The 22661-nt window shown below is 38.2% G+C and overlaps 1 protein-coding gene across 1 annotated transcript in view; it reads right to left on the bottom strand.

Moving 5' to 3' along the window:
* The window catches only part of brinp2 (bone morphogenetic protein/retinoic acid inducible neural-specific 2), a 107369-nt gene extending 86604 nt beyond the window's left edge, over positions 1-20765 (bottom strand). The window contains exon 1 of the mRNA XM_051872763.1: positions 20016-20765. The gene's annotated coding sequence lies outside the window, so the exon portion shown is untranslated. The remainder of the gene's footprint in view (positions 1-20015) is intronic.
* Between the last annotated feature and the right edge of the window lie 1896 nt (positions 20766-22661).

Genomic DNA, 22661 nt, shown 5'->3' with positions numbered 1-22661 from the left:
CCAGTTTGGAAATCTTTGGTCTAGTTAAGTGCTGGTTAACTATGAAAATTATGTCATTAATTACTCACCCTCATGTCGTTCCACACCCGTAAGACCTTCATTCATCTTCGGAACACAAATTAAGATATTTTTGATGAATATTTTTTTTTTTATTCCCCATAGACAGCAATTTAACCACCACTTTCAAGGAGATGGTCCTCACTGCAGAACAGGTGAGATCCAGGGGATCCAACTCCTCCCACTTTGCATATCCCTAAACCTACCCATCTCTGCCCCTGGATCTAAACCTACCCATCTCTACCCCCTGAATCTAGATCCAACTCCTCCCACTTTACATATCTCTTAACCTACCTGTCTCCGCCCACTGGATCTTGTGTGTTCTGCAGTGAGGGGCTACTGCTTTCAAGGTACAGAAAGGTGCTAAAGACATAGTTAAAGTAGTCAATGAGTCCTCTCTTCTGTGTCATTCTCCTATGTTGTTTATGTCCAGTGGTTCCAGGTTTTACGTCAGGACGCCGACTCATTATTGGCCGGCTCCTGCGTCAGCATTACACGCATGTGTCGTTCTGCTCACATGAACAGCGTCAGCCAATACCGAGTCAGAGTTCTGACTTAGAACCTGGAAGCGCTGAGCGTAAACTGTGTAGGAGAATGACACAGAAGAGAAGATATTGAATAAAGTTATTTTTTTTTTTTTTGCGCACAAAAAGTATTCTTGTCACTTCATAAAATTAAAGGGTTAGTTCACCCAAAAATGAAAATACTGTCATTTATTACTCACCCTCATGCCGTTCCACACCCGTAAGACCTTCGTTAATCTTCGGAACACAAATTGAGATATTTTTGTTGAAATCCGATGGCTCCATGAGGCTTACATAGAGAGCAATGACATTTCCTCTCTCAAGATCCATAAAGGTACTAAAAATCATATTTAAATCAGTTCATGTAAGTACAGTGGTTCAATATTAATATTATAAAGTGACGAGAATATTTTTGGTGCACCAAAAAAACAAAATAACGACTTATTTAGTGATGGCCGATTTCAAAACACTGCTTCAGGAAGCTTCGGAGCGTTATGAATCAGCATGTTGAATCATGATTTGGATCGCGTGTCAAACCGCCAAACTGCTCAAATCATGTGACTTTGGCGCTCCGAACCGCTGATTCGGCACGCTGATTCAACACGCTGATCCATAACGCTCCGAAGCTTCCTGAAGCAGTGTTTTGAAATCGGCCATGACTATATAAGTCATTATTTTGGTTTTTTTGTCGCACCAAAAATATTCTCGCCGCTTTATAATATTAATATTGAACCACTGTACTCGCATGAACTGATTTAAATATGTTTTTAGTACCTTTATGGATCTTGAGAGAGGAAATGTCATTGCTCCCTATGTAGGCCTCACTGAGCCATCGGGTTTAAACAAAAATATCTCAATTTGCGTTCCGAAGATTAACGAAGGTCTTACGGGTGTGGAACGGCGTGAGGGTGAGTAATAAATGACAGAATTTTCATTTTGGGTGAACTATCCCTTTAAGGTTGAACCACTGCAGTGACGTTGACTATTTTAACGATGTCTTTAGTACCTTTCTGGACCTTGTAATGGTGGTTAAATTGCTGTCTATGGGAATAAAAAAAAAAACCTCTCAGATTTCATCAAAAATATCTTAATTTGTGTTCTGAAGATGAACGAAGGTCTTACAGGTGTGGATAGACATGAGGGTGAGTGATTAATGACAGAATTTTAATTTTTGGGTGAACTAACCCATTAAGTGTTTTTCATTTAGTCACTCAGACTGTAGCCAACGCTTCTCATTTCTGTGTCAATATGCATCAGAAGGTCAGTGACTGGACTGTGGGTGTTCCGTCTGAGACTAAGGAGTCAGTTTGCCAAGGTACAGCACAGAGTAAATCACCGAATGTAATTCTGAGATCATTTGTTGGCACAGCTGCTGCAGGGTGAAATACTTCTATTGAGTAAACTATCATTGGCAATGCTGTGGGAATATGAAATTTGGCAGAGTTTCACACCGTCCGTATTACGTATTAAGTAAGTCGCCCTGAACTCTTTTCTGTGTCAGTTCTGCGGTACGTTTCCATCGAAAGCAGCCTTAAGCCACTGTCATCATAAGTTCTATCACCACAGATCTCATTTCTCACGCAACCAAGCACGGGCGCACTGTAGGCACACTGCGTAAGTCAAAAGTATGAAAGTCAGAGTAGATGATTGACAGGCTTAGATGGATCAGATAGATTAAACGGGTCAGTTTTGATTACTCTAAGCACAACATCCACTCTCCACTCATCCTTTCCAGCGAAATACCCATACACCCGTAGGGAAAAACTGGCAGCAGAAAGTTAATTCCTCTGGAGTTTGTGGCTACTGATATTTGAGTGCTAGGTGATGGTGTATTTCCATCTCCCTCGCAGGCATGCTGGGGTTAATGGTGACCGAGAGGTTTATCAACAGTACTTTGCATCTCAGATATCATCAGTTAATGTGTAGAGTGCATTAGGTTGTTATAGCATGGGTGAATACATTTACAAGCCTGGAAGGGCAGATTTATTCTACATTTGTTTGTTTTTTTCTAGTAGACCATGTGAATGCATTTGGCTAGCTATCCTGGAACATAAAATAACAATTGTGCTGGCATTGAAAAATCGTTATGGTGACCAGTGGAATAAAGTGGTTATTTGGCTTCTCGCTCTGTAATGAGTGGAGGGTGTAGCACTTTTGGCTTTCAGAGGGTTTATGGATAAATGCTTTTTCTGTTGCATGGGGGCCATTCCATCAGGGTCAATGAACATTAATGACCAAAGAAGCTGTAAAGCATGCATCATGGAAATGCACTTTAGCTGCTAACACAGATTTCAATACGTGACAGATATTGGTGGCTGTAGATCAGAAAAGGGGAATGCGTTGTAGATCAACAGAAATCCATTAATGTGGATATGTAGGCATGGTATGTAATGGGTAACAAATTAGGGCTTCAGGTTTCTCTCTTTTGGTTGCTGAGCATTAAAAAATATTCTAGGTTCAATACAAGTTAAGGTTAGTCAACAGTATTTGTGGCATAATGTTCATCATGTTAGGGTTTAAAGGGGACTTATAATGCCCCTTTACCAGAATGTGTCTGTGAAGTTTCAGCTCAAAATACCCCACAGATCATTTATTATAGCTTGTCAAATTTGCCCCTATTTGGGTGTGAGCAAATATACGCTGTTTGTGTGTGTCCCTTTAAATACAGATGAGCTGCTGCTCCCGTTCCCCTTTCCAGAAGAGGGCGGAGCTTTAACAGCTCGCTCTTCGGTTGCTCAACAACAACAAAGCTGGAGAATCTAACGCAGCCAAAATGATGATTGTCAGTAACGGTGTTCAGCCTTACATTGTTAACAGTGAGTACTGGATCCGCCCCATTCACTTCCATTGTAAGGAAAAGGAAAATAAGGAAAATTAGTTTTTAATCAGCATCTTGCCACAAGTGCTGCAGATTGAGCTTAGCTTGTCTTGAACCCAGAATATTCTTTTAAACAACTGAATATGAATAATCATAGAAAGTACTGGGCTTTATGCACAACCTGTGTTGTACAGGGCGTGTGCATGCAGTGTGTATGGCCGCTTGGGGTTTGCATCTTTTCTGAATCCATTCATGTGTCCAGGATGCCTTCTAACTGATAATTCACAGGGCTGGAAGCCTTTTAACTGCAATATTACGATGTTGGATCAATACATGTGCGTTGTTATAGTGCATCGGTCCAGAGGGACTGCAGCCAGTGTGCTGCTTAGTCCGCAGGAGCCACAGACAGCTTCTCATGCCAAGACCATGTTCCATTGTGTCTGAAACCCTCAAAAGCTTTCATCAGTCCAAAACAGCTTTGAGGAGATAGTTCACCCAAAAAGATAATCATTTATTCATCTTCATGTCATTAAAACCCCCTATGCTGTTGTTTTGTTTTTCTTAAATTGCCCTATTAAAGGCTTAGTTCACCCAAAAATGAAAATGACCCCATAATTTACTCACCCTCAAGCCCATCCTAGGTGTATATGACTTTCTTCTTTCAGCCAAACACAATCAGAGTTATATTAAAAAATATCCTGGCTCGTCCAAGCTTCATAATGGGAGTGACTGGAGGATGAGTTTTTGAAGTCCAAAATCCATCGATGTCCATCGATCATAAAACGTACTCCATACGGCTCTGGGGGGTTAATAAAGGCCTTCTGAAGCGAATCGATGTGCTTGTGTAAAACAAATATCCTTATTTAAAACTTTATAAAGTAAAATAACGAGCTTCCGGCATGACAGCCATATGCATTCAACTTAATGCGATAACTTAATGACTTAATGCATTCGACTTAATGCATTAACTTCCACAAAGTAGTACACAATGCCATGACGTTCTACGCAACGCCATGACGTACTATGCTATGTCCTACATTATAACACGTTGTATGTCATGTCGCTGTGCACTACATCATGGAAGTTAATGCTTTTTGGACGTTTGTCGAATGCCTATGGCTGTTTTTGGACTTCAAAAACTCATCCTCCAGTCATTATAAAGTCCCATTATAAAGCTTGGAAGAGCCAGGATATTTTTAATATAACTCTGATTGTGTTTGGCTGAAAGAAGAAAGTCATTTACACTTAGGATGGTTTGAGGGAGAGTAAATTATGAGGTAATTTTCTTTTTTTTGGTTGAACTAACCCTTTAAGCTATTTTAAAAGTTCCTAATTTTCTTTTGGAGGTCTCCTACAAAATAGGTTTACATGCATTCAAGGTCAAAAATACTTTCATTTTCTCACACTATACAGTGCAGCATCAACTGATTTCACACAGTGTCTGAAACGGTTTAATAAAGGATTCTGTCTCTCTAAACCCCTCCTTTCCAAGAGCCTACTCTGCTCTGATTGGTCAGATGGATCAGTATGTTGTGATTGGTCTACCGCTTACACAGTGTGTCGGAAACTAAACTTTCATTAGAATATCTGAATTTCAGCTCCCGAGGCTTTCTCAGCGCTTGTAAAGACAGTGATACGAACAGTAACAACGCTGTTGGTTTTACTGTATCAATTCGAGTCTTCATTCTTTGGAAGACACGACAAAGTGGATTTGCTTTTGCAGCAAACCGCATCTTAACATATCGACAAATATGAACCAAAATCTTCCAAGCCTCAGCTACAACTACAGCGTTTGAGGGCGGGTCAAATTAGATGTTGTTCGCGGGCAGCCAATGAAGAGCATAGGCTGCCATTATGCAAATTTGTTACAAACTTATGTAGGTTTGTGCAGGAAGTAAGATTGGAATTACTGATGACCGCTTTCTTTTGGGAGACAATAACTTAATTTATCATGCACTTTGAAACTTTGAAGATCTTTTACATTCACAAACAGCCATATTACATACTACATGAATGGTAATAGGGGCACTTTAAAATATGAAATGCAGTGGTTTTCCTTACAACATTAGTTCATAGTGACAGGTTCCAAAAAAAAAAAAAAAAGACAGAAAAAAAGCACAACAGTGCCATTAAAGTAATGCATACTACTTGTGTGCTATATTCCAAGTATTCTGAATTCATTATTGTTTGTGTGATGAACAGACTGAAATCTCTATTACTGAATCACAAGAGTCATATGGGACTACTACTTTTTTGTTCTTTTTGGAGCTTGACAGATGTTAATATTCTCTTTTTGTGTTCCACAGAACAAAAATAACAGCATACGGGTTTGGAACAGCATGTGGGTGAAAGTAATAAGGGCTGTCAAAGGATTAATCACGATTAATCGCATCCAAAATAAAAGTTTATGAAAGGTAAAAGTTTGTCCAAAATAAAAGTTTCTTGTTTTTATTTTACACAGTACACACACGTATATTATGTGAAGAAAAACTTTTATTTTGGATGCGATTAATCGCAATTGATCATTTGACAGCACTAAATAACAGAATTTAAAAATTTGAGTAAACTATTCCAACGTGTGTATCTACTATAAATGTGTCTTTGTAGTTTTTCTCCTCCAGTTTGCTGATTAGCTAACACTGAGTTACACCCACCAGTTGGTGGGTGTTATTTTCCATGCATCATCCCCAATGTTTAGTTCTCCAGACAGGTGCTAGACTCATCAGAGCTTTGTTTCTATACTCTCTGTTTGCTTGGCATGCCAAAACAGTGAAGAGGTCCCTGCATGCAAAGGCGAAACCGGCATGCAATGATGTTTGAGGGGGTGGAAGAGCACTCTGCTGAATGATGGACCATTTCCCAGCTCGTACTGGCAGTTCTCACATCACTAGTCCTCAAAAGATAATGACATCCAGCCCATTTTGCATATTGGCTGCTGGCTTTCATGCCTCCATACATCATAAGCCATTTTACCCTCTGCCCCCGTGGGCAACCATTGATAACAGCTTTAAAATTTAAAACTTAAAAAAGAGAAATGGTATTTGACTTTATTTTGGTTATGTGAGACAGAACGATATGGAGGTGGATGCTTTATGGATCATAGGTGGCTTAATGGAATTAGATGGTTATGTGTAAGATTAATACTTTTTTTCATTCTTTCATTCATATTTCAAAGCAGTTAAAATAGGGAAGAAAACAGTGTTGTGGTGTTCACTTGTCACTGAATTTGTGAAAACATAATGCTATTCTCTTTGGGATTTCAAGACTGAATGCTTCACAAAGCTAATATGGATGAAATGTCAAGTTGCTAAGGGAAACAATCAAACTAGACATTCTGTTGTGAAAGGAAGAAAACATTGGAAAGACTTTCCATCTGGAACAATCCAGCGCGATGTGGTGCCAAGGGCCCATGGTAGTTGATTTTGGCACATAGTTGAGGTGGGCATTTACCCTAATATAGGCAAGCCATTAGAGACCAATTTCAACCCTGCTGACACAGCCTAACTGACTGAAATAGTTCCTGACTTGCAGTATGAAGTAGTGCTACCATTACTGTATAATGCATTATGCCTGTAATGGTCTTGTTGTAAGAATATAATGTGAGCTCTGCTATTCTGGTTTGTGGAGCCAGGGTTTTCAAATGATTTGGGAATTCAGATTTCGATCGTATATGTGATAATTCTTATAAAACATATAGCTTATAAACCAAGCATTAGTTCTCAATGCATTTTTTTTTAACACCTGAGCTGTAAATGCCATCACCCTATATTAGAAATCTTAGCAAGCAGGGGAAAATGAGTTTATTTCATGCTGTTGTTAAAAAAACAGACACTGGTGAATCATCTACTATAATATTGTAAAATGTATTTATTTATTTGCATAAACCTGATCATGTTTATTTTGAGAGAGCCCTCAGAAACTCAACTGACACCCTGTTTAGTGCATTTCAGTTCACACTTGGTGGACCGACTGCCTCTCAGACACACATTTCATCGTCTCTGCCCAGTGTGCCATAGGGGCCTTGTATAGTTCTGACAGACGGCATGCCAAAGTGTGAGCTAAGCCAAGGCTAGCAGATGCTAACTGGATGAGCACAACTGAACACAACTGACATCCAGACCCCCTGCATGAGTGTCTCTCTCCTATTTTTCTAATTATCCAAGTTCCTCTTTATAAAACATTACTGTGGGCGTACCATTGCATGGTAATGGTGTCAGATAGTTTGCTAAATACCATGTAATTCTGGTTATTATTATAATAATGATAATAATTAAAATAATACATTTAATAATTGTTGTTTATTATTATTAAATATTGAATGTAAATATGTTATTTCTTTATCAGTGCCCAATTTTTATTTATTTATTTATTTATTTGTGTTAATTTGGAAAGGAAAGGAAAGGAATGGTTTGGAAAGGATAGGAAGGGTTTGGTTTGGTTTGGTTTGGTTTGGTAAGGAAAGGAAAGGAAAGGTTTATTTTGTTTTGAAAGGAAAGGAAAGGAAAGGAAAGGTTTTTGTTTTTTGTTTGGAAAGGAAAGGAAAGGAAAGGAAAGGTTTTTGTTTTGAAAGGAAAGGTTTGTTTTGTTTTTTGTTTTGTTTTGAAAGGAAAGGAAAGGTTTGAAAATGTTTTTGTTTTGAAAGGAAAGGAAAAGTTTGGAAAGGTTTTTGTTTTGAAAGGAAAGGAAAGGTTTGGAAACGTTTTTGTTTTGAAAGGAAAGAAGGTTTGGAAAGGTTTGGAAAGGAATGGTTTGGAAAGGAAAGGAAAGGTTTATTTTGTTTTATAGGTTTATATCTAGTTTGATTTTTGTTTTGTTTTTTGTTTTGAAAGGAAAGGAAAGGAAAGGTTTGGAAAGGTTTTTGTTTTGAAAGGAAAGGAAAGGTTTGGAAAGGTTTTTGTTTTGAAAGGAAAGGAAAGGTTTGGAAAGGAAAGGAAAGGAAAGGTTTGGAAAGGTTTTTGTTTTTTGTTTTGTTTTGAAAGGAAAGGAAAGGAAAGGAAGGAATAGGTTTTTGTTTTTTATTTGGAAAGGAAAGGAAAGGAAAGGTTTTTGTTTTTGTTTTGAAAGGAAAGGAAAGGTTTGAAAATGTTTTTGTTTTGAAAGGAAAAGTTTGGAAAGGTTTTTGTTTTGAAAGGAAAGAAGGTTTGGAAAGGAAAGAAAAGGAAAGGAAAGGTTTATTTTGTTTATTTTTTGTTTTTTTGTTTTGTTTTGAAAGGAAAGGAAAGGAAAGGTTTGGAAAGGTTTTTGTTTTGAAAGGAAAGGAAAGGTTTGGAAAGGAAAGGAAAGGAAAGGTTTATTTTGTTTTGTTTTTTTGTTTTGTTTTGAAAGGAAAGGAAAGGTTTGGAAAGGTTTTTGTTTTTTGTTTTGTTTTGAAAGGAAAGGAAAGGAAAGGAAAGGAAAGGAAAGGAAAGGAAAGGAAACATCTAGACAAGAAATTAAGCCTTTTTAAAATCATGCACAGAAATAAAATGATGGCCAATAGAACAAGGATGCTAATAGCTACACAGCCTTGTTTAGCAAATTGCTGCAGAAGACTTTGTGGCTGGCGAGTAAATTTATACCCGGTAAATGGTGGATTGAAGTTAGGGTCTTTAATTATGTGTGGTGGAAGAGCATGTTCAGCAGTCGGGGTGAGGGAATCGACTGAAGTGCACAAGGGGAAGGGGAAGAATAATGCTGCTGACAGTGTGCCCTGGAGCAATGGAGAAGTCCATACCTCAATATTGGCCCTCTGCATCATTCTGCCCCACCTCAGCCTGTATTCAACCTACTGACAACTAATACACAACTGGCAATTGGGCTTATGGGACAACGCAGCTATACCATAGCCTACGAAGAGCGATCAGGCTATTTTTATACACCATAAAGCAAGTTATAATAGGGGGTATTGCTTTAATCTCAGTGGAGACTGCAAAATGTTTGTTCTACTACACTGTGAAGAAAGGAAGAGGAAAAAATTATAGTTTCACTCAAATGTCAAATAGAAAATAAAGATAACCTGCTAAGCAATTTCTGCAATATATTTGATGCAGCGACTGGTATATTTTTTGCACAAAAATGATTTCCATTTCAGTCAGAATTGAGTACTAGAGGGCTTGCCCTGCTTGCCGCTCGTGAACCTGCATCTCACAGGAAACACAGCTGATAGAGTGTCCATTTGCATGAGAGAGAGAGGTTACAGCGATGAGAGCGGGTTTATAGGGATTGAATATTGTTTGTTCAGAGTCGGGAGGTTCAGTGTTGTACAATCTTCCCAGTTCTATAACCTTTTGTCTCAACATCACAGTCATATTTAACGTTCCTCCTGGTAATTTTTATCTCAACATGCATGTGTTATACTAAACCCTTCACCGTCGATATGTCTGAGAGCACATTTGCCTTGACCCACTTGAAATCTCCTCTCCTCTCATTAGCATATTTGTTCACAGCAATCACTGTTTTGGCTCTCTTTCACACTCACACAAAGAAATCTTTTAAAAAAGCGACGTCAAAAGTATTCTCAATATGATCTGAAGGAAAATGTAGACTCTCTCTGACCTTTCTCATTGCTTATCTCACATAATGCCATGACCTTTCCAAAGACTGTCTTTAAAATTTCGTACTGCGTTGTCATTCAACTCCACTGCATGCAGATATACCGAGTACATCTTTTGTGTTCTGAGCAGTCTTTGAATAAATGCACTATTATTCCAAGTATGGAGATACAGTCTATGATTTCATTTTCCTGAAAAAAAAAAATCCTGAAAAAAAAGGAGCTTATTCTTAAAATATACTACAGTACATTTCTATTTAAACTTGGGAGCTACAACATTTTATTTAACAAATTTTTGCAATTATATTTGAAAATCCATTATAAATGAAAATGGTGTCCAAGGTTTGTTCAGCATAGCTACTTTAAAACACTTTAACTTGTGACCATACAATTGTCATACAACTATATACAGCTGTTGTCAATATTGATAATAATAAGAAATGTTTTTTGAGCAGCAAATCATCATATTGATACTGAAGACTCAAGTAATAGTTGCTGAAAATTCAGCTTCAAAAAACATCTTAGTGACCACAAACAGTAAATAATGTATGTACACTATAGATTGAATGGAAATCTAAATTATTTATAGGTTAATAAATGAATGATTCATAAAAAATAAATGAATATAAAATATTTATCTAAATCACTGTATGATTCATTTAAAACAATTCAAAGCTAGCTTATATTTTAGCTGCTTCTCACTTCCTCCTCACTTTGCCATCCAACTTGTTCATTTAAAAAATAAAAATAAAAAAAGTATGTAATTATTTTAATTAATAAATGCTATATACATTCTTAGGGCAGAACTTTATTTGTCTACAAAGCTAATGTGCAATTATTTAAGTAAAAGACTTCAGATCTTTGGCTTTTTAATATCATGCAAAACTCTTTGTTCCAAACTTTTGTCTGGTCATGTATATATTTACTGTAGATCTTTACGTGGCCTTCTGAGCTATCTACCATACCACATCCATAAGAGTCGGCCAGAGCAGCCTTTTTCAAAACTCCTGGACCGTGAAAGCAGAGTCAAGTCTGGACCATGCAGAGAGCCATGTGAATTCCAATAAGATGTATGGGAAGACAGTTGCAAGAGCCATTTAATCTTGCTCACATTCAGCTTAATCCTACTGAGGCTGATTTACGCCTGTAGGCATTGTGGGAGAGGAACTGTGAGTCATTTGCCCGAGCGCTGCACTGGCAGAATGGTGGACACATAAAGACAGCGCACATTCTTTTGAACCACACAGATAAAATAAAACATGATGAAAAAAATTCAGACTTCTGCAAGATGAGTCAATTCTCACATAGACCACTACTCTGTGACTGTCTGCATGAGATATGGGTAAAGACATGAGTCTTATATGTTAAAAATCAAATTGCTTAGACACCCTACAATCTTTTTTCTGTCTGTAAGGTCTATTTCTCTCATCTCTGATCCTTGTTATCATTGGCAGTCTAAGACATGCACAGGGTAGGGATAAATCCAACACAAAAGCACTCTTTGTTTTTAAAAGAAGTCTCTTATGGTCACCACAGCTGCATTTATTTTTTTTTTAAATACAGTAAAAACTGTAATATTGTGAAATATTATTAACATTTTAAATAACTGTTTTCTATTTTAATATATTTTAAAATATAATTTATTCCTTTGATGGCAAAGTTGAATTTCCAGCATTATTACCCCAGTCTTCAGTCACATGATCCTTCAGAAATTATTCTAATATGCTGATTTGGTGCTCAAACATTTCTTATTATCAATGTTGAACACAGTTGTGCTGCTTATTATTTTGTGGAAAGCTTGATAATTTTTTTTCAGGGTTCTTATAGGAGGTTCAAAAGAACAGCAAAGACTTTAGTTACTCTTGCGCCACATGTCTTGTTTTCACGCAGTGAAAAATACATCAGAGCAAAGGGCATTGACAACGCGTCAACGAGACATACTTTTGATATGAAACAAAGTCTCAAATTTTGTAATTTTTAAAGACATTTAAACAATAAATGCCATTTTGTGGCTCTTTAATGTGTCATGACAGATCACTGTAGCGCCTCAGTTCCAGAGGCTTGTGAACCAATCAACTCTTCCTACTAGTTAATTTATAGCATCAAATAAACACTTGTTTCAACTGCGGAAAGATGTCAGTACACACCATTTTTCAAGTTCGAGTCCACCGACATTAATCTACTAATTCCTCTGACTGCTTTGTTGAACAAAATGGCAGATTCAGCGTTATGATTGGTTAGATTGCCTGTCAATCAAACTCTCAGCCAAGGTTCAATTATTTGAAATACAGGCTTTTTTTTTATAACAATGTAGAAGTCTTTATTGTTGTTTATTGAATGTACTGTATTTTGTCAGTATATGATTCTATTATGACAAAAAATAGCACTTATCATTGAAAACTTCACTCATATACAGGAAGAGCTGGAAGTAGGGAATTGGATTGTGTTCAGATAAGGATCTTCAAATCGTTGGGCCCTCATACAGATTTCAAATGTGGCCAAGTTGAGGCTGAGGTGTCAACAACAGTTACTGAATTTAATGGAAGGAGGGATGGCAGATGTCAGGACTAAAGGATATTTAATCAGTAGAGAATTTCCATACCTGCCTGCTGCTAATCTCAGTAGTTAGATGATAAGTGCTGAGGGAAATTCTGATGACCATCTCAAAAGCACAAAGTGAACTCAGACATTTGCAGCAAGAATTATTGAGGGCCAGAGACAGGCATGAAGTAAAGGAAGAAAATGGAAAGCAATTCTAATGTTAGGAACAAATATGTTGTCTCTCATATTTTCTCTCAACACAGTCACAAGAAACATCTTAGTCTCATTAAGTCCTTCAAAAAGGTCATTATAAAGGTGCACAGCAGTGCTAAACTCAATTCGATGTCAATAAGGATTACCTTCATTGATTACAGCACAGCATGCAGTGTCAGATTAAATGAAATATGCATAGAAGGATATGGGTTCAACGAGAGCATTTTTGATATTTTTTAATAACTCCTTTAAACTTTCACTAGAAAAAGGTCAAAAGGTAAGAGTTTTAAGCAAAATGAGGATAAGTAGATAATGACAGAATTTTCAGTGTGAAGGTGTGACTAAATTAAATTGACCAAATGTAGATATAGATGGGTAATTTCTGCTGCAGCATCACGCATAATCACGCTAAAAGTGAAATGTGCTATTGTATTTTATTTGGCTTTGCTTTGCTTAAAAATCACTAGAATTACCCCCAAATAATGTTGCTTTAAGATCTTAATACCGGTGTGAAATAAACCGGTATATGTGTATGAACAGGTAATATCAGGTATATATATTTTTTTTCCTTTACAATCATGTTCATACACATATTAATTAAAATCTAATTCATCAACATTTTTTAAAGAAACCACTTGATACAACTATGAATATAAATGAGGTAAAGTAAAATGTGTCGTACCAAATATGCATAACGTGACATTTCATCTTCTCCTCTTTGTTATTTAACAAAAATTGAATACAATAGACTATAATGTAGCTGTCATGTCTACCCTTTTCAAATATAAAATCACAAAACAAAATGGGAAACTTAGCCTATGCGTCCAATCAGCAACAAGGTAGCTAGTCTGTGTTCAGTGTACAAGAGATAAAAAAAGACAAAGGGGGGCAGAGGACAAAGCTAAATGAGTTTTTCTGGTCTTCTGAAAAATTTGTGAAATGGTGCAGTGAACAACTCAAAGTAAAGCCAGTAATGAACTGTGTGTCGGTCACTAATGAGTCTTTCAGCACTGTGCGAATTGTCTATCTGAGGTGATCAATCTCTACAAAGTCTCTAAGCATCAATCTCCACTAACCGTTATATTTCAAAGCACATATATTTACCTAGCTCCAAGAATTTGTCATAACCAAGGTTGGTCATGAATCTAACATTGATCCCCATATTGCAGATTTAAGTCAACATAAATAGCACACTGGTACAATACTTGTCCTCGGAGAAACAGTGGTCAGGAGTTGATCGATAGGTTATGTGCATCACATTGCTGCAAGGAAAGGTCAGGGGGCCCAGAATGAAATGCCAGGAGAGTTGGCCATAACCGTAACCATCCATCTTGCCTCCTAGAGACCAGGGGATTGGGGTACAGACAATGACAGGCTTGTGGTGTGTAATACAATGGTTCTTCTGTCTCTTCTGCTCTGTCTTCCACTCGAGGAGTTAAGCCAGACAGGTTCTCTGGTTTCCATGCTCAGCAGTAATGAATGGTTGTGAGGTTGCAGTGCTGCTGATGTTGTACCTTCAAATGAATCGGTCATATTTGATAGTAAGGCAGGTGCGTGTCCAGGTGCCACCCAATAATTCTAAACTATAATTGGTCACAGGGCTTGACATTAACTTTTTTGCTCACCAGCCACTGTGGCTAGTGGTTTTCCAAAGTTACTAGCCACTCAGCATTTTCACTGGCCACAATTTTGACAGCAGTACCATGGGGGAAAACCATATAGATATTTTTAGTATTATTTCATAATTTGGCAGCAGGTATATTAGGCTGCTATCACTTTAAGACCTGACGCACTGATCCATTATACTGTTACACATGCGTTTTCTTTCTCAAGTGTTTACGTTCACTTAAAACATAACTGACTGTGTATACATGAATACTCGACAAGACTGGCATTTTGACATTATTTTGTGTGTATTTGACTGTTTAAGCGCAATAAGCAGTGAAAAAAAACTTAAATTAGTACTTTATGTGCGCACAAATCTGGGGGAATCAGTAAAATTAAGTACAATATGTGCAATCCCACGCTAAAATTCAAGCCCTGTAACACCAACGATATTCATCCAGAGCAAATGAATTAATCGTTTTATCTCGTATAGTGTGTCATAGTGGATGACAACAAAGACTTTATATATAGAAATACGGTGCACTCGTATTATTATGAATGGGAGAAAGTGCAACAAGCAATATGGTGGAATAAGTCCCGCCTTCTAAATAAGAGCCAATCGCCAATTGTTAAAGTCATCGCGTCAGCTGCCGTTAGAAGCTCCTTGTCCGTGACACGACAACAATTTAAGAGTCAAAATCACACAGTCTGACACAGTGACTAGTAGGGATGGGTAAAAAATATTGATTTCTCGATTTTAATCGATTCTTATTTTTACGAGCCGATATCGATTCTTCAATCCCAAGAATCGATTAGTCTAGTCTGTTTTCAGTTGATGAATGAACAGAACATGTAGCTCGCCTCCCATCCAATAAATCGCAATATTCTTTGTGCTTTGTTACTTTTGATATGAAGCAAAGTCTCAGATTTCAAATGACGTGCATCTTATTATGAGATTTAAAATATAAATACCGTTTTGGCGCTGTTTAATGTGACGTGACAGATCGCTTTAGCGCCTCAGTTAAAGAGAAGCAGCAGCACGGAGCGCATGTGAACATCCTCTCCTCCGCTTTAATACCAGTTACAGCGCGAAATAAACATGACTAAACATCTGAAGGTATGTGAAAATACACAGTACAACTTACCGAAATCCGTATCATGTCTTGAATAATAGCTCAATCAGTGTTTCAACCTCGGAAAGACGTCAATAAAACAGCTTGTAAACAATGTCACGTAACGTCACATTTACCTCAGAAAAACATATTCAGTGACCATAAACTCATTAGTCAGCTAGAAAAGTGAACTCTAGAAAGCAACATTCTGATATAGCTATGCACCATTACATATTCATTATAATTTAATAATAAAGAGATATACTGATATACTACATCCAAAATAATCTATATCGAATCGAATCGAATCGAATCGTAATCGTAATCGATTCGAATCGCAAGTATGCGAATAGAAATCGAATCGAATCGTGAAAATTATGTCAATACCCAGCCCTAGTGACTAGTAACAGACAAAAAAATATCATGAAGTCTGAACCAGGCATTAAATATAACCAGTTACAACCTCCTTGGTTTTCCTATAGCAGTACCCTTCATTTTATATCCAGTTAGTTTTAAGAAAGCAAATTATAGCAAATGCAGTATAATTGCACTGGATCAAATGCGAGACACAATACAGTAACTAAAGCCACTTTTCCACCCTTGGGCCAAACCGTTCTCTTTGCTTAACCGTTTCATTCCGTGCCGATCTAGGCCAGCCAGTATGGATATGGTTTCATTTTCCGCTGTGGGGCTGATAACGGAGCTCTTTGGAATGCAATACAGATGCGACAGTCTTTGCCTTGGTAATGCAAGAAGATATGACGATATGAGATGTAAATAGCGGATATTTCTTTTAATTTTATTATTAATTTGTGTTTACGTTGCTCAAATAGCGCCTTGAGCCAGCTACAGAGAAACTGGTAGCCAGACAACAGAGTGACCAATCCTGAGTTGCGATGTCACTACACGCATTTTACAGGGCAAGAACGTTTTATAATCGTCTTGCACATTCAGAGGAAATAGCTTACATCCGTGTTGAAAAATTAGGTTGATAAGTTCCTTGATGAGACAGCCCCGTTATGAATAGTTATGACAGTTTTCACTTTACTCTCCACCACAGAGTTTCTTTGCAGGGAGAACAGCAAAGGCAGTGCGATAACTGACCCTGCCGCCACATGTAATGTCGTCCAGCTTGACGCCTGTGAAGGCCGGCCGGTACACAGCAACCAATTAAAACTTAGAGAAGTGGTCCTGCTGCTAGGGCTGATTGGTGGAGACTCCTTCTGTGATCATCTGCAGTAGGAGATTGGTGCTTCCTGGTTAGTCATTGCCTTTGATCTTTAAATCTTTGTCAAATAAATCATTTTCCCCTTGGCCCCTTGACCAGCTGGCAGGGAGTATTCCCATTTTGATGCCTCATGTCATGGTGAAATACACCATTAACTTGGGAATGTGGCTGTGCATACCACATAACCGGATATGCTGTGGATGTCTTAATAGGTAGTGAAATCGCTACAGATCCAAACAGGAAGAAATCTTAGCACTGCAATGTTCACGTGTTTGGTTATACAAACCTGTTATGATGATTTAAATGATAAGGTCTTATTTTTTTAGCTCACTGCACACAACTGCGAGTTATTCATGTAAATGAAGTGAATCAGAATCCATATTATCAAAGCAGCCCAGCTTCTTATCTATAAATATATGCTATTTTATCATAGTGCCTTAGTTTGGTCTTGGCAGGGGAATTACCCAATTCATTTAAATTAAATGTCCCTTCCATTAAAGGAGTAGACCTGGGATCCCCTTTGAAATTAGATTTGAAAACTACTGAAGCTTATCTAATGAGTAACTTAATATACCATATGATAACCAACATGAAAGACCAATTTACTCATCCTGAACACTAATGAGGCTATACTAAAGGCCTGAAGCCGACTTTTGTTCTGGTGAACGCAGTATAAAAGTTACAGACAACACTTCATCTACATATATGTCTGTCTGCTTCATCTTTTTGAGGAATATTATAATTTTATATTTAATTATTTATGCATTTTTATGGTTTTCTCATATCCTCTCATCTTGCTTTTAGGCAGTATGATAGATATTATCATTTTTATATCATGAATTTTTTTCCCATTACAATTTATTCTTGAGTTTTGCATGAAAATGAGCTCGATATCATCCACCCCACAGTTCTGCACTCTGAACTTGGACTGACATTCGCAATTTCTACATGACACACGCAAGCAAGTTCAAAGGAGTTCAGGCTGTAGAAGTTATTAGGGTGTTTCTTGGTTATTTAGAATTTTGCATGTAATTATGCATGCTAATGAGCCAAGCAAATTACGCTTTCGGAGTTGATGGCAACAGAAGTGATAAACAAGATAACCAAACATCGAAATTCATTTTCATTATGCACTTGTATGAATTTTACATTTTTTAAAGCCAGAATATTTCCCAAATGATTATCTTCTAATTGCAATACAGCTCACAGAAATCTTTAGTGTTTTGCCCATCACTCGTGTGTGTGTGTGTGTGTGTGTGTGTTTCTCTAATATAGCAGTTGGATAAAATGAGTTGCTTGCACAGAAATTGTATTTGATAAAAGCACAGGAAGTGTATTATAAAGCTGCCACATACTGAAAAATATCAAGTGGCTTCAGAGATAAACTGTGAGATTTCATTTCAGTCTGCCGCAAACCTTATATAATAAAATGTACTTTATATATACAATGTACCTTTCTATCCAGCTCGCACTTTGTGAAGTGTCTTTTCTTAGTGAGATAGCCTCAGACTACTTTTTATATTTCCATTTCAGTGAACATATACACAGTATATTTTGAATCTACTTTACATTAGTTTATCCTCTGAGACGGTGAATATTGCTTGGGCAGATCGATATTTCTTTTATAACTTCACAGAGCAAATGACAGCCCACATACACATGCACAAACACATATCAGCGTCCCCTCCGGGACTGGAAATGGAGTTTGTGTTCTTCTTCCATTTTAAAACTTCAAAAACCTCAGAGGGCTTCTTGGTAAGCAGGAGAGGATGTTCACTGGGGAAACGTCATGGACTTGCATCCCAATAACTTTGGCCTGCATGTCGCAGATGCAGAAACATTCAGCATCTTCTGCTCACCTTACATAGATGAAACCTCCCTTGACAGTATCAGTGGAAATCGATCATGTTTGGATGTCAGATTGAATGGATAGGCCTCTCAAATATCAAATCAGTATTGTAAACTGATAATTGAGTGGTCATCTCTTCTTTTTGCAATGTTTTTTGGCCGTTCTGAATGCGATTCTGTTGGTGTGAGGTAGTAGAGTGCTTGCTAAGAGAACTGCTCCCTCTGTAGGCAAAGTTAAGAATCAAAAGTGTTGCATAAGTGCTGTCAGCCTATATGCTGGTCTCCAAAGAGTTTATTTTCTCTTGAATGGAGGTGGCCCATTGTTGTCTGATTGCTTGTTGTGACGAAATAGTCAATGGCTGACTATCGGGTAGGTGTAAGCCCACAATACAAATTCACGATCGCTGGCACTGCTAAATATTGTGGATTAAAATGCTGTTCTTCCCACAGAAAGATGGCCTGGTGGGTTTGTTGTATAGACACGGTAAAACCACACCAGGAATCGGCTTTTCCATAATGATTTGTATTGAAACCTACTGTTAAGACAGGCAGAGCGAAAGATTGAGGGGAAGAGAGAGAAAGAGTGAGTCCACGGACAGCTTAAATATTTCTGCAACAGATTAAAAAGCAAGCTGCTTTGTATTTTGACAGAAAGGGGCATTAAATATTCTTCTACAACAATGGAAATGTCAGCATGCATTTGGTCTGCCACTGTCAGAGTGAGAAAAGAGGATTAATGTACATATGTAAGCCAATGCAGTCTGTCTTTTACCCCTCAGACTACTGCAAAAGACAGGACCCACATGCCTAAGAAATCAAGGAACTCGCTCTTTCTTCGGATTCCTTGCGGTGTCCAGGCACACATCCAAGCCAAACTGTGAGGAAGCCATCCCGTGAGTCACTGTAGCTGTGGGGCGGTTTTGTTTTAGCTCTCCACTGCTGTTCGTGTTTTTTCTGTATTATGTTCAAAAGCTTCGGAGTGAGGAGAAAGTTTGGAAAGGGAGTTAAGGACTTCTTGCATGTTTTGAGAGCGCCCCTCTGGGTTATTGTCGTTGTGCAAGGAGCTGGAAACTCTTGGGGCGAGCTCTAGATTTAGTTTGAGAAAGCATTGTGGGATGAAATCAAATCCAGTTTAATGAGATGGAGGCAAATGCCCTGTAGAAGGCTGCTACACCATTATTGCATAAACTCATGATCACTTATACAGTTAGATACAGTGTTCCGAAATACTCTCAATTAATAAATACGTAATTAAAACCAAATGAAGTCATTCACAGTCAAATAGAAGCACTGTTTACATCAGAATTAGAACAACCAACCATATCTTTTTTTGGGATCCAAAATGAAGTTTCCTGCAGCTTACGTTAATCTGACGTAGTTGACGAACACTGCAGCTATCCATAATAGGATGTGCACAGATATAAGACCCCAGAAACGCTGTAACATTTAAGTCAGGAGATGATTCCAACACTACAAGATGAGCTCAGTGGTTTAAACCAATATAGATTGAGTATCCAGTGAACTGTGACAGAGTACTCACCCAGACCGTGAAGGGTGGTTCCACTCCTGTCCCTACAGCGTTTGTATCCGATCGGCTTGTAGCGGCAGTCAGGATGTTGGATTCCAGTGGAGGAATGCAGCTCCCACCCGCTCGGCCCCCCGCCGTACCTCCTCCGCGGTGATTTCACACGGGTTCACTAGGCAGTCAAAAGGGTAATCCAGGTATTGTATTGACGCTCCGAAGTGAGTGAGCTACCTAAGTGCACTCTTTATGAGTACAATTAAAATGTTTGATAGCCATTAGTTGTTTTTCTTTCCTTTTTCTTGATTAAAGATTAAAAACAAGATGCACAAACTTTAACATCAGTTCTTTCCGAATGCAAAGTCCCAGCAAATTGATTTTTGTTCAAGCAGGATAGGTGCAATTCAGATCCTGTTGTGCAATGTGTGATCTTCCAAAACAAGTAGGATCACATCAGATTACAATCAGACAGATAAATCCATATGAAGCTGATCTCTTCTTTTAACTCATTAGCATTATCCTGCTTCTTCCAAGTCGAAAAACTGCACTTGCCACGGTTGATTTGTGACATCCACTGTCTCTCTCTCTCTCTCTCTCTCTTTCTGTGTTTTTCAGTGTGTGTGTGTATGTGTGCCAGAATGCTAAAGCTAGACTTGAGTTGCCCGTGCTGTAGTCATCACTCACTGCCAAGCCCCAAAACGGTGAGCTTCGCGCAGAGGAGAGCTACTCCAAGTCTTTCAGGAAAGCATCTCTTTCTTTTCAACAAGCTCTGTCCAACTGAGACCAGAGGCTCCACCCATTTTGCTCTGATTGGCTGAGCTGGCAGCAGGCAGCGATGTGACGAGGAAGAAGAGAGAGAGCGAGAGAGAGAGGGTGTTTGGGGGGAGGGAGGATAGACCGGGCTCTGTGAGCCCTGGAGGGACAGGGTGGCTAATGAAAGCGAAAATGCTTTTCTCCCAATGCTTTAGCCAAATTTGTCTGCTACAGATTTGTTGTGACTCCTGGCAAACTGAATTCATACTGACAAAGTCTCCAGTTTCTTAAGGGAGATGTATCTTGTTCTTCATACAATAAAGCCAAAAGTCATTTCTTGTCAGCCTAGCGCCCTGTTAGTGCCAGATATCTTGGGAATATTGAAGGAAATGCTAAAACTCGTACATCTCATGCTGGCGTGGAAACAGTTTGAAGTCAGTGCAATTTAAAATAATGGGAGGACATATTCAAAGCCACTGGAAGGCAAACCTGCAACCTTAGCCAAAATAAGCATAACGCCTGCTAATGCTGTGGTACGCCGGGAAGGAGACAAGAGGCTGTTTTTTTAATGGATGTCAATGGAGGAGAGGCTTCACTACACTGAATAAACCACTTTTGTGAGGAAATAGCTTATCGTGTCAATTGCGTGACAGGTATGATTCTGTTTACAGCACTTCTCATTCATTTCTATGGGATCCGCAAACAGTGATTGACTGTTGCACAGCTCTAAACAAAATTAAACGACATCAAGGCTGTAATGTGATTGTTATCAAGGCATACATGAACCAAGTTATCTGTTATGCTTTCTCCTAAGGTAGAACCACAGACCATCGCATCTCCCAATAATAATACCATCTCTGACATATTACTGCATTTCATAAAAGATCCTCATATTTTCTATGGGAAATTGTAATTTATCTCACACTGTAACTGCTGAGGGGTTTATCCAAAACTAGATGTAAATCTTGGGATGTGGAGATACAGAAATAAATATTGTCATATATATTTGTGGTGTTTAATGGACGTGATGTGAGGAAGAAACTGATTGTTTGACGGGACACAGAGTGCAAGGGAGTTTTTTTTTCTCCAAAGAACAAATGCCATGCATTTCAATGGAAGCCTATTTCTGCCCCAGAGAAAGAAAAATAAACATTGTGATATTGTGAGATATAAGGTCACATTGTTACATATAAAGTAACATTGTGAGATTCAAAGTCACAATGATAAGAATTAAAGGGTTAATTCACCAAAAAAAAAAAGATCCCATAATTTACTTACCTTCAAGACATCCTATATGACTTTCTACTTTCAGCCAAACACAATCGGAGTTATATTAAAAAAATTCTGGCTCTTTCAAGCTTTATAATGGGAGTGAATGGTACCCTAGATTTTGAAGCCCCAAAAAGCACATCCATCCATCATAAAAGAAATCAATACGGCTCCAGGGGGTTAATAAAGGCCTTCTGATGTGAAGCGATGCATTTTTGTAAGAAAAATATCCAGATTTATAAACTATAATAACTGGCTTCCGGTGACGGCCGTACGCAAGTCTAGTTCCGGTGGAAGAGTGACCTCTGACCCGACGCATGACGTATTGACGAACACAGAAGCGCAGAAGATAGAGCGAAATAAAACACCAGTCACGAATTAGAAGTCTAAAATGAAAATTCGTGAGAGGCGTCTGCTCTAAGCTTATGCTGCTACTACATCCTACATCATTCGTCGGGTCAGAGGTCACTCATTTGCCAGAACTCAACTTGCGTACGGCAGTTACCAAGATTATAGTTGATATAATTATGAATATAGATATTTTTCTTATAAAAACCCATTGCTTTGCTTCAGAAGGCATTAATCAACCTCCTGGAGCCGTATGGATTACTTTTACGATGGATGGATGCACTTTTTTGGGCT

This window comes from Ctenopharyngodon idella, chromosome 2, assembly GCF_019924925.1.
Source record: "Ctenopharyngodon idella isolate HZGC_01 chromosome 2, HZGC01, whole genome shotgun sequence".
Taxonomy (NCBI): Eukaryota; Metazoa; Chordata; class Actinopteri; order Cypriniformes; family Xenocyprididae; genus Ctenopharyngodon; species Ctenopharyngodon idella.
Note: the sequence above shows the minus strand (reverse complement) of the source record. Positions and strands in the feature narration are given on the sequence as shown.